This window comes from Sander vitreus, chromosome 17, assembly GCF_031162955.1.
Source record: "Sander vitreus isolate 19-12246 chromosome 17, sanVit1, whole genome shotgun sequence".
Classification (NCBI taxonomy): domain Eukaryota; kingdom Metazoa; phylum Chordata; class Actinopteri; order Perciformes; family Percidae; genus Sander; species Sander vitreus.
Genome location: NC_135871.1, coordinates 17,464,121 through 17,476,404, shown reverse-complemented (window position 1 = coordinate 17,476,404; position 12,284 = coordinate 17,464,121).

The following is a 12,284-nucleotide window of genomic DNA, read 5'->3' as shown; positions in this document are numbered from 1 at the left end:
GTATGTATTTGTGGAAATAAAAAAAAAAAAAATAATAATAATCATAACAATAACAATAACAATAATAATAATAATAATAATAATAATAATAATAATAATAATAATAATAATAATAATAATAATATGTTATTTAAAGGATTTGTGGACTTCATGGCACAGGACTCCGTGTTGCGTCCAGCTGCCCTCTGGACAAGTTTGAGGACGATACATCTTTTTATTTTTGCTTTTTTTGGGGAGTGAGCTTCTGGTACAATATGTAGCACCATGGGCTGTAATTTCACACGTCAGTGCACTTTTGCCCTAAAGCTGCTGCTATTTCCCCCACAACACCCCGATTTGCCCCCCATACCTCTCTGCACTGCTAGGATGACGTCCCCGTGTCATAGGACTACAGCAAAACAAACGGCGTGATAATTAAGAAACTGTTAGTCCTGACTTCTCCCCCTTTAAAAACCCAGCCACCAAGGACCTAATACGATTATTGTTTTCGATTTGTTTTTTGTTGGCCTGCGTTATACAATGAAGAGCCTCGGCATAGTTGTCACACATTATAAAACAGTTGATTTTAATATATTTCAGACACTTCAAATAATTACAGCAACGTTCCAGCTTTTTAAACATAGTGTTGTTTTTAATTGATATCAGCATATGTTACATTTTAGGCCTGTTCTGATTGATGTTTCCTTTAAGAAAACACTATCCCCATTGTAGCCAAAGTGCAAATAAATAAGTAGGCTAATAAAAAGTAGGCTAACTAATAGACTGAAAAAGAATCAGTTGTTTTGGGGTATTTAATAAGAACATTGAGGTTGGAAGACAGCAGCGGAAGGGGCGGATGATGAATGGACGAAACAAATCTTTTTCTTCCGTTTTGTGAAACATATGGCCTGTAATGCGCGTTCACGTCAACAATCGATATTGCTGTTTTTTATCTTCCCGTTGTGTTTTTGCTGCGTGTTTGCGACGATGCAGGGGTTCCCACTAATATTTGTAGATGTGAGAGTTGTTAGAGAGTTACATAAAATATGAATAGAATCTTAACAATTTTTTTTAAACATTTTGCTGGAATTGCAATATTTCTGAGGACCCCTAATGGTCCCCTGACCCCAGTTTGGGAGCCACTGCAAGTTCAAAGTTGGACTGTACAGCTTGTTAACTTACGTTTTACTTCTGTCCTGTGCAAGCATTGGTGTATAAACCTTGGAGTATTGAGGTGAGAGTGTAATGATAGATTTATTTATTTTCAACAGTATGAGCCTTTTAGAAATGTAAGCAATTTCAATCTGTACTAGTCTACTTAGCTGTATAGACGCCATATAAAAAAACTCACCTGCAATAGGTGCAATGCATCTAATACTTCCACTCTCCACTCTTGTCTAATTTTACCAAACTAATTCTGAACACATTTCCCTTGGATCTATTTTTTACCTACTAGTCAAAACATCCGCATCATATCGGGAGTCACTTGTAATACCCCACAATGATTTGGTGTCTCGTGACACCCAAAGCCATATGGATAGGCTATGCCAAACTGCAGGATATCAGCTGCGTCCTTAGATTGCTTATTCATGCGCTTTATAACGGGAGCAGATGGATATCAATTTGACTCTATCCTCGACACCATCACAGATTGATTTTCTACTTGCTTTTAATTTTGCCATAATTAATTAGATCATTACAACTGTTTTCCATTGATCTTTCCATCTAAACCCAAAATTGAGAGGTGAATTAGATTGTGATCTATGTTTTTCAATTACAGCCTGCAAGCTTAGATGATATTAATAGGCTATTAAAAAAATGATGCAACAATGACAATAATAATAACAACAATAATATTAATAATAATAATAATACAAAATATCAAAATATAATGTATTGACCTTAATTTTTGACATCAATAACAAAACGAAGTGTAAATATATGAAGCCACTGCACAATATGAAAAAAAGCACACTATGCGTTGTTTGATTTTTTCTTTTTTTTAACAACAAAATAACAAATATATAAAATAAAAATCCAGACAAATAAGCAGAAAGCCTCCTCACAGTTTTGCCCCACACAGTGCAACCAACATACCTGCAAACAAACACTGCCATTAGTATGAGGCAGAGGGAGAAATCCTTACCTGGTCGACCAGCGCTGTGAGGCATGGCTCTCTCCTTGTCTAATGGTGCGTCTCCCCGATGCAGCCCAGTAGATCTGTCCGGCCTCCTGCGCTCCCTCCCCGGCTGGGCGTTGTGCTTCTCCCCGCTGGTTGTCAAAATCTTTGACCGATCATCCAAAACTAAACGGTTTAGGCGACAACAAAAAGCGGAAGCATCCCTGCTCCAATAACCTAGGAATTGATATAGGAAAAAAAAAATAGAAATCAAAGAACACAGATCGTTGCAGGTGCTGAATTAAAAGGAACTGTAAAACTGAATTGTGTTTAAAAACTGGATTTTAAACCGACTTTAAAAATAAAATAAAAAGTTTATTTAGCCTACAGGAAATTATTGAAAGTATTGAGTTGGTTTGTAGTTGTGTAGCTTTTCCAGTCTATTAAATTCAGTTTGCAATTATTAAAATGTTGTGAAATTATTTATGCCAATTTTTGTCAGAGAAATAATACATGCATGGTAATTATTAGCGGACAGACATCATAAAGTTAGATGCCCAAAAATGTCACATCCTCATGAACACTTAAGCGACACGACAATCGATAATAATGATTTATTAAAACGAGATTCATTAATTTGTATGAGCTATAACAGTTCTTGTGCAGGCTTATAACAAAATGAGAGTCTCTCTCTCTCTCTCTCTCTCTCTCTCTCTCTCTCTCTCTCTCTCTCTCTCTCTCACACACACACACACACACACACACACACACACACACACACACACACACACACACACACACACACTCACTCACACACTGGTGGTGGGGGTTGGGGGCAAGCAAGAAACAGGCATACAAAATACAATTGTGAAAATTCTGAATTCAATTAATACTTATTATTTAATTTCAGAAGTTATTTCAAGTGTACATTGTCATTCAGAGGTCCAATCACATCTGTTACTTTGAGGGTCGACAAAGTTTTTTTTTTTTATCAAACACCTTGACTATAGGCTCCAAGACAGTTTTCTCAAAGTGCTCCTCTCATGAGATTGAGTCTAGTCAGATATCACAGAAATACATAAACTTCACAAAGGAAACTTTCTCTGTGTGTTTAACAGTGTGAGGAAACACAAAAAAAAAGTATAAGGGAGAATATAAAACTTAGTAACTGGAACATTAACAGATGAATAACCAGTAAAAAAATGCAATATTACAATATCCACAAGAACGACAGAGCGTGGTAAAGCTATAAAATTCAACATTAAAAGATTATAGCTTCTCTATCGGCTATTTAACAAACATTTTGTATTATAAGACTCTTTACAGTGCTTGAAGTTCAGAATTGGTAATAAGGCTGCCACTGGACCAAGGACCAGTAATGGATATAATGGAACACTTTATATCTAAGATACTCAGCTTGTTCCTTACTTACTCCTTACTAAAATGTCATTTAAACAGTGGTCTACTTTGCAACTCTCAGTGCTTTTTTTAAACCATCAGTTCTTCACGAGAGGTGCATATTGTTATCAATTTTAGTGGTTTAAACGCATACTTTTGTATAGAAAATATATTATTTCACCTAGAATGTTACTAAAAAACAAATATATTTGAATAAAGTATTACAAACATTGTAAATACATAAACATGGACTAAAACAGTGAGCTTTACTTTTGTGACTTTACAATTTATATAATTATGAAATAGTTATCCAAATATGTGGTGCACAACTTCTCTACAACCCACAAGAAACAGCCAATGTGTTTGCAGGATTCACAGGGTGGTAGACACACACACACACACACACACACACACACACACACACACACACACACACACAACACGCTATTGTGTTGTTTTTACAGTGTTACTGTTTATCGCTGTGAGTATTAAAAATACATTTCCAGTCATAAGAGCTGAGTCTGCCTTGCTAATCTCGACATTAATGATCATAATAAGTGTTTTTTTTCCCCCTATCTGTTCAGGCGACACACTGGGGGTCTGCAGGAACATCCAAATGGGAGGAACCCAAATCGAGGATCTTAAATGGCCATAAAGCTGTGTGGGCTGTCAGTAATGGAACCTAAGCTCTTCTCAGAGCCACACACCACATTTATGGGTTATGACCGGAGTCTGCAGGAGAGGCAGATTGAAAATTGAGGGAGAGGAGTGATTTTGGTTGGACGCCGTCGTGGGGGAGAGAGATCTTATGGCATAGTCCATTAGACTGGTCAGTGGTATCTACTCTGTCCAAGATTGCCAGGGGGCTGAAAGGGAGGGAGTGTGTGTGCGGTGTGGGGGGCAGGTTAATGTTGAAGTATGTATCTTCAAACCCTCTCTTCCTGTCTCCTCTCCACGGACAGCTAAAGTTCTCACCTGCATTTCCACCCTTCATCATCCAACACACGTGCATGCATGCACGCACGCACACACACACACACACACACACACACACACACACACACACACACACACACACACACCCCTCCTCTCCCCTTTTTAAAAATAATGTCCCACTTGCTCATGGGCTGAACATTAAATAAACCTCCCTCCTTCACCCTTTATGCCCCCATCTCTCCCTGGCACCATCCCCCTTTCCTAATTCGGAGGCCACTGTAACTTGACTGTGCCCATCATTTATCACACCATACACCAGGGCTGAAGTCACATGTGTTTGAGCTTTTTTCCAGACAAAAGTTCACAAATTTCTTAATATTATATCCCTAACCCGTATATGAATCTTATAGTTGTATTGCATTTATTTTCCTCTGATGGAAAACGGATGGCCAAACTAAGACAACAACGGGACAATATGTTTCCTGCCTGGTGTCTGGATGGTTTGTTGGAAATCTGGGCTGAGCGACAGCCAGTATCATCATCATCAACTCTTGCCAGCTTTTCATATTTAAAGCCAGCAAGGGTTTAATTACCAAATGATGACAGTGTCATATGGTACCATGATGGCACAGAATGAGGGTGTGTAATGTGAGCGTGTGTGTGTGTGTGTGTGTGTGTGTGTGTGTGTGTGTGTGTGTGTGTGTGTGTGTTTGTGTGTGTGTGGGCGTGTGCGTGTGTGTGTGTGTGTGTGTCTGTCTGTGTTGTACATATTTGTTTGTGGCAAATGTCAGAGTCTGAACACCTTTGTGTGTCAACATCATGATAGTAGGTAGCTGAAGGGCCTGAACAGGGAGACAGACAGCGGGCAGGAGGTGTTGTAGGAGAAAAAAACACAGTAAAACATCTGTAATTTGTAATTCTCAAGTATTCAATGACTGCTCATGGATTAAAGATTAAAATCTATTGTCTTGACAGATGGGAGAGAGAGGGTAAGGAGAGGGGGACACTCATGCACATCCCATTTCCATTTGTATATGAGCAGCACAGTTTGGCTAATCACAATGGAAAAATAAGCTGTCTGCTTGCCTCACTCTGGGCAATGCCACCATGAGCCTTCATTCCAGCTGTGGAGACATTAAAGACGGAGGACTCTTTCTGTTGTGATGAGACTGTGTCAGCCGGCAAAGAGTATTTGTTTATTCATATTCCAGTGAGACTAAAGCACAGGGACACACTGTGAGCGGCAGATTGGAATGGCAGTACAATACAATAACCCCCGTCTTCCCAAAACATTAAACCAGCTGTGAGGAAACGAGCTACCAAGGTGCTGTGGATTTCATCAAAAGAAAGCACTTTAGTCAGATCTCAAGGCCCAGCAATGCAGCAAGTAAGGTCACTGTCAAACTGTGGGTGGTTACAATATGACAGAATTGCTTTTTTTTCTAATAAATTTGTCTTTGGCTTGTTTGAAATGTTAATTTTGTACATAAAGCGCACAAGATGCTGCATGGATGAATTTATTGTGTAGTTAGTCTGTGTGGTCTGCACTGAGAGGGCTGTGTGTGTGTGTGTGTGTGTGTGTGTGTGTGTGTGTGTGTGTGTGTGTGTGTGTGTGTGTGTGTGTGTGTGTGTGTGTGTGGGGTAATGGTCTGGTCAGTGGAGTGAAGCAGACCACCTGAGAGTTGTTTTTGGGCATCAGTGTGTGTTCTTTCTCTCTCTTTTGGTGTGTGTGTGTGTGTGTGTGTGTGTGTGTGTGTGTGTGTGTGTGTGTGTGTGTGTGTGTGTGTGTGTATGTGTGTGTGCGTGCATGCGTGCATGCATGTGTGTGTATGTGATATATGACACTGGCCATCTGAAGGAGGTGCCTTGCTCTCTCTCTCTCCATGCTGCATGAAAGGGAGCTGAGAAGCCTGATGAATTAAAGCCTCTCTTCAATAAAACATCAGAGTCTTTCAGTAACACACGCTTGAGATGCCCCAGTAATTGACTTTTGGACTTCAGGATTTACATGAACCCTCCAAAAGCAGCTTACCTGTGCAGTGATGCCCCTTGAGTCTGCATCCATTCCCTGCTGATGTGGATTTCCATAAACTCATGCAATTTTTTTTTTTTACCCCATCTCTGATAGATGCAAAACTATCCACTGTAAATAATTTGAGGGATTTATTAAAGTGTTTGCATTTATTCATCTTGAATAAGAAATCTTGCCAAATAAATCTTAATCCATCGATATTTGGCACAGTTGTATTCTAATAAAGTCGGCCTACAGATTCCACTCAATGGATGTTTTCTCATTTATACAATTAGTATTGACATTGCTCTAATTCTTTTATATACTTGAGAATATTCTATACTTGCAGTATAGTCAATTCAACTGTTTGTATTTTAATGTTTAACATCATTCAAAGGTAGAAAATGATCATGTTGGGCTAAATACAACTTAAATTAACACAAAAAAACTATGTATCTCATGAAAACATCTCATTGGACCATAAAATAAGACACCCACACTCATAGTGGACAAGTACAGTATATTGGATGTCAAACACACACATTTGTGACTGTCTGTCAGACCAAACATTTTTCATTGCAGTCGGTCAAAGTATTGCCCAAGAGGCTTTGGTACCTTTTTGTTCTCTCACAGCCAGAACCCAGAAGCTATTAAAGAGGGCAGAACTGGTGCGATGTACGATTTATTGGTCCATTCCTCACAAGTGCCAAGTAACATTTGCTCCTTATATCTTTCACCTTACATGAAATGTGAATTCTGGGCAGAAATGGGAGACAATATTACACATTAGATATTAGTTAGATATGTAGAAATCTGTGACTTGGAGAGATGGTGCTTAAAGTTGTGAATTTACTCCTCATCTCACGCAGCACATAATAAACTCTTTAACTAGATGGGAAAATAAGAATGAAGGGAGATCTATGGGAGGGGCAGAGTAGCTTGGCAGATTTAATTAATTACTGCGTATTAAAATGTTTGTTTACAGAAGTGAGCAGCTACAAGAGGTCCGATGTTAATTAATTTAAGGCGTACTTCCCCCCAGCCTCAGCGATGTGTCACAAGCAGAGCTACTCCCTTTGGAAGGGACTCTGCATCTCATTGGATATCCATCAATTGCTGTGAGGTGTGTAAGAAACAAAGATGCACGCTGCACAAATTAGACCCAATGTTAACATTATTGCATATTAATATTTCTAATTAGCAAGCAGAAGGTAAAGTTGAAGTGAGGAATGTGTGGTGCATGGATGGCCATTCAGGAGACACAACAGCTGATTAATGGATGTTTGTCTGTGGAGTATATACATTATTTTCTCTTTCACTATTGAAATTACTGGACCATGCTAAGCAGCCCAGACGCTTGTGTCCAAAACATTTGGTGACAGATTCAGTGGCTGGACAAAGTCTGACTGCTTAACACGTGTGCTGCTTCTGTCTGGACTCCAGAGGTTCCTCTTCGGACAATGATGTATCTGACTCCCCTTCGAGGTCAGCTGGACTGAGTCCAGAACATCACCTGCAATCAATAGTGTGGGTAAAGCAGGCCCAACTGAACGCATGTGAGGGCAAAGACTCCACTCAGAAGCCCACTGTGGGAAAAAAGGCCTGCATGGCCCATTGCCTTGCTAAAACCAAACCACAGTCAGGTTTGGATGCCTGACACACTGGTGTCTATAGAAAATAGGTGGGAAGATGGTGAAAATAGAGACAGAAAGAAAAGAGTGTGCTTTTGAGGAAACAATGGAAAAAATATATAGGAGGTGAGAAAGAAAACCAAAATACACTTCAAACTATCAAACACTGCCTTCTAAAATGTCAGCTGATAACATTGAGCATCTATTTGTTGCGGTGGGCTTCATGAGGACACATCAACCACACCATGAGAGAGAAAGACCCGGAGAGGGGGGGGGGTTCATTGAGGTGAAGAATGGCTTTATTTGTGGGGATGCGTGTACTTATTTCACTTCTTAGAGTAATTATTGGCCCTGCTTACTGTACTGTCAGCGGCTAAGAACCTTACATCTTACATGCGAAGCACCAGTGTAATGTTCCACTATGGCAATCTAACATGTGTTTCCCTCAAGTTGCTCTCCTACCTCTGATCATGATTATCAGACCAGAGCTCCAAATAAGGGGAAGCACCTCCTCCATCTTACACAAATAGGCAACAAGACAAAACATGTTTAGGAAAACTGTGAGACATGATTTCAAATTTAATGATGAAGACCATGAAAATAATGGTGGAAGAACGTGTCAATGCTTATTTGAATTTCAACTTGTCACATTTCTTCTAAGTAATTTATTCATGTTTTTAGATCCATGCCTTTAGTTTGAAAGTGCACAGTAGGAAGTGACAAGACATTAGGGCAGAGAGCGCAGGGCTAATGTGCAACAAAGATCCCTAGCAGTAACGATCCCTAGCTGCATCCAGGATGAGAGGTCAAGTTTTATTTGGAAGCAGATGAACCCCCAAATCTATGGCTTACAAACCCTTCATTGAGAGAAAGAAAATACAGCTAAGCAAGTTATTCTATACAACCACCTCTTTCTTGCTCACTTTCTCACACATATGCACACACCTTCTCCTGCAAAGAATGTGACAAAGAAAAACTAACCCATTTATCGAATATAGACTTGTGTTGCTTCTGCTCAAACAGCCATGGTGTATTTTTTATTCTTAATTCTCAGCTGCTGACAGAGCTGCGACTGCTTCCTCAATCAAGACCTTCGAGTGCCACATTGCAGACACCACTGAAGACACTGACGCCTGGAACACACTGAAGATGAGGGAAGTGGCAGATGCTCTGCTGTGCATGGTGTGTATGCGTGTGTGTTTGTGTGTGTGTTTGTGCGAACTCCTACTGTAAGTGGGATTTGAAGAATTGGCCCAGTCATCTGAGCAACGCTCCGCATGTCTCACAAACAAATGAAGGCCCAGAGCCTCAAAGTGAGATTGATATCTCTTTCTGAACTTCACAGGGAATATTCTGAATATGGAGAGGGTTTCCTTAATCCCAGGGGATCCAAAGGGTGCCTCCTCTCTTCTCTTTTCCCCACCTCCACGCCAACAATAACAGGAAAAAATGGCCCGGGTACATCTTTTGTGTTCATCAATATTCACTCATTCATCGTGTGTCCTGGCAGCTGAAATGTCGACAAGCGCGGTGCAATGAATGGGCCAGAAATCCACTTTGTCGCAAGGATGTCTGAAATTGCGTTTGGAATTAAAATAGAACAATCCCCAATTTTTCTGGACCGGAGCAGAGCCATACATTTCACTTAGCGACTGAAAACTTTTCAATTTGTGCGGCGGGTCTTCAACAGAACCCAGCCATTAAATAGGTCAAGGATGGATGTACCCAGGCTACATTGCTCTCTGAGTCAAACAAAGAAAGTTGGGAGCACGTTCGCAAAACATCATTTGCCTCACACAGAAGGAAATGCTTGCAACTAGGGGTTTATACACACAAGCAAATAATGCATTGAATAGATGTATTAGTTAGGGTTTTCTAAAACAAGAATAAACACTGTGCAGGAATAACAGCAAAGTCCTTCCAAAGCCAGATAGCTTTTTCTGGAAAGACGACTAAAAATGGAAAATCCAAATGCCACTACACATCTTTCCAGTATGTGTAGTCACAGGAAACAGATCCTTGGGTGGGATTCATCACAGCCAAATATAACGATTATCACCACATGGCGACTTTGACAAAGCTGGCCCTGATTTGACTCACTGACCTGATCATGCATGGGTCACAAACTAAGCAAAAGTTTACGACACTGAGGCAGCCAACCTCTGAATATGTCTCTGTTAAAACCTGTCTCTGGGAAATGTGGTGATATCTGCCAGGATCAATACAACATTGTGATATGTTTTTAATCATGCGCAATTGATGCTGATTTCTCTGTCATTTTCATGGTGGATGCACATAGCTGCTCAAAGCACATGTCCACTCATAGGGTCAGTGATTTCTACTGTTTCAATATTTATTAACCATACTGCCACAAATGATTTTAATCACAATTGTCATATCTGGTATATCTGTTTTTTGATTACTTATGAAGTGCAGTGTTTGTTAAGAATATTCATCATCAAAAAACATACATATACAGTATTATATAATTTCTCTTCATTTGGATTAGAGAGCTATTTTACTATTATATATACGTATTTATAATTGTAAACATATATTCTTGTGGCCACCTTTATAACATTGAGAACATGTACAACTGAAGCTAATCCCCTTTAGCCTACTTTAAATCCCACCCTCCCAAAGCCACTTCATAATGATCTCCCCCTGAAAGGTAAATCAATTATATAATGACGACAAAAGAACCGTTTTGTCATAAAATGGTAATTAGTTTGGGTCCTGACCTCCCTCTTGGCACCTCGACTCCCCCAGCTGAGGACCGGGGCAGGTCCGCAGTCCACACTTAACGACAGGCAGGCGTAACACACTGGCTGAGCATTGTGGGGCCTTTGTCTTCATTCAGGGGGAGATGAAGTTCTCGCCGCCACGTTTATCAATCATGGAGGGGCTCCAGCTGTTCCACGGGCTTCAGCCTGGCTTCAACAGCCGGCCTTACAAATTGTCTGTGAATAGCAAGGAAAAGGGACCCCCCCCTCCCCTACACACACACACCCAACACCATGCACACACAAACAACATTATCATCAACATACATGCATAGCCATATACTAATGCACAGACCAGCATCACATGCACACAATCACACCATTCACAACACAATTTGATTTACACCACCACAAACACATTGAAAAGCTTTATCACACATGCAGATGCACCAAAATAACATAATGCCTTCTATTGTTCACGTCTGGTGACAAATGTTTCTCCACAGCCTTTTCACAGACACGACCAACCCTGCCGTCTGCTCGTTGCAATTACAAGATGGATTAATAGCTCTTTCTAACACTGTCATCATCACCTTGCATGCCTTGGAGGAATCTGAGGATGCTGCATTCCTGGATGAGCATCACGTCCAATTACAGCTTAATGAATGAAGGAGAGACACATAGTACTGAACAAATCAGGCATACTGAAGCCATTCTGAAGTAACTTACAGTGTGGTTTCGAGGGCATTTTGTTTGTCTATAGATCCTAAGTATGGATGGCTCAGCATGTCAAAGATCAACTAGCCTGCAAAAATTCTGCAAGTAAAGAATTATGATTGTATGTTTGCATGAATGATTTGTAGGCTTTCACTGCAATGAAAAGTTACACATGTCAAAATATAGATAGATGAACATGTGAATTAGTTGTTCTCCAAGGTCAAATGGTGATTGCATTGTTACTTTCACATGCCATGGTGTCAAGGCGATCTGCACTCTCACTTTTTCATCATATTCTGCACACAAAATAGCAAGAGAATGAAGTAAAGGAGACAGAGAGAGAAAGAAAAGAGAAAATAAGAGAGAAAGAGAGAGAAGAAAGAAGGAGAAAGAGAGAGGGATACAAATTGATCGTTTGGTGGCAAGATCAGTCATAGTCACCCTGGGCGGATAGATGAATGTCTTTGATGGCCACTGCAGGTTCAGGCAGGGAGAGTGTCTGAAAACAAGAGAAATTGGTTTGGGCCCTTGGGAGGGGAATCAATGTGTGAGGGGCATGTAAGTGCTGTAGTGTTGCTTTGTGCAGGGCTATGGGGGTTGTCCAAAGTTGGAGGGGTCTTGAATGTGACAGCTGACTTCTTTTTTTTGAAATGTCCATGTTTGTTTGCTTTGTTACAAAAAACTTTCTGAGTTCAAATGTGAAGACTTTTAGGGTCAGTTTCCAAATTTGTATGTCTAATTGGGATGTCTACAGGCAGATTTATGGCATT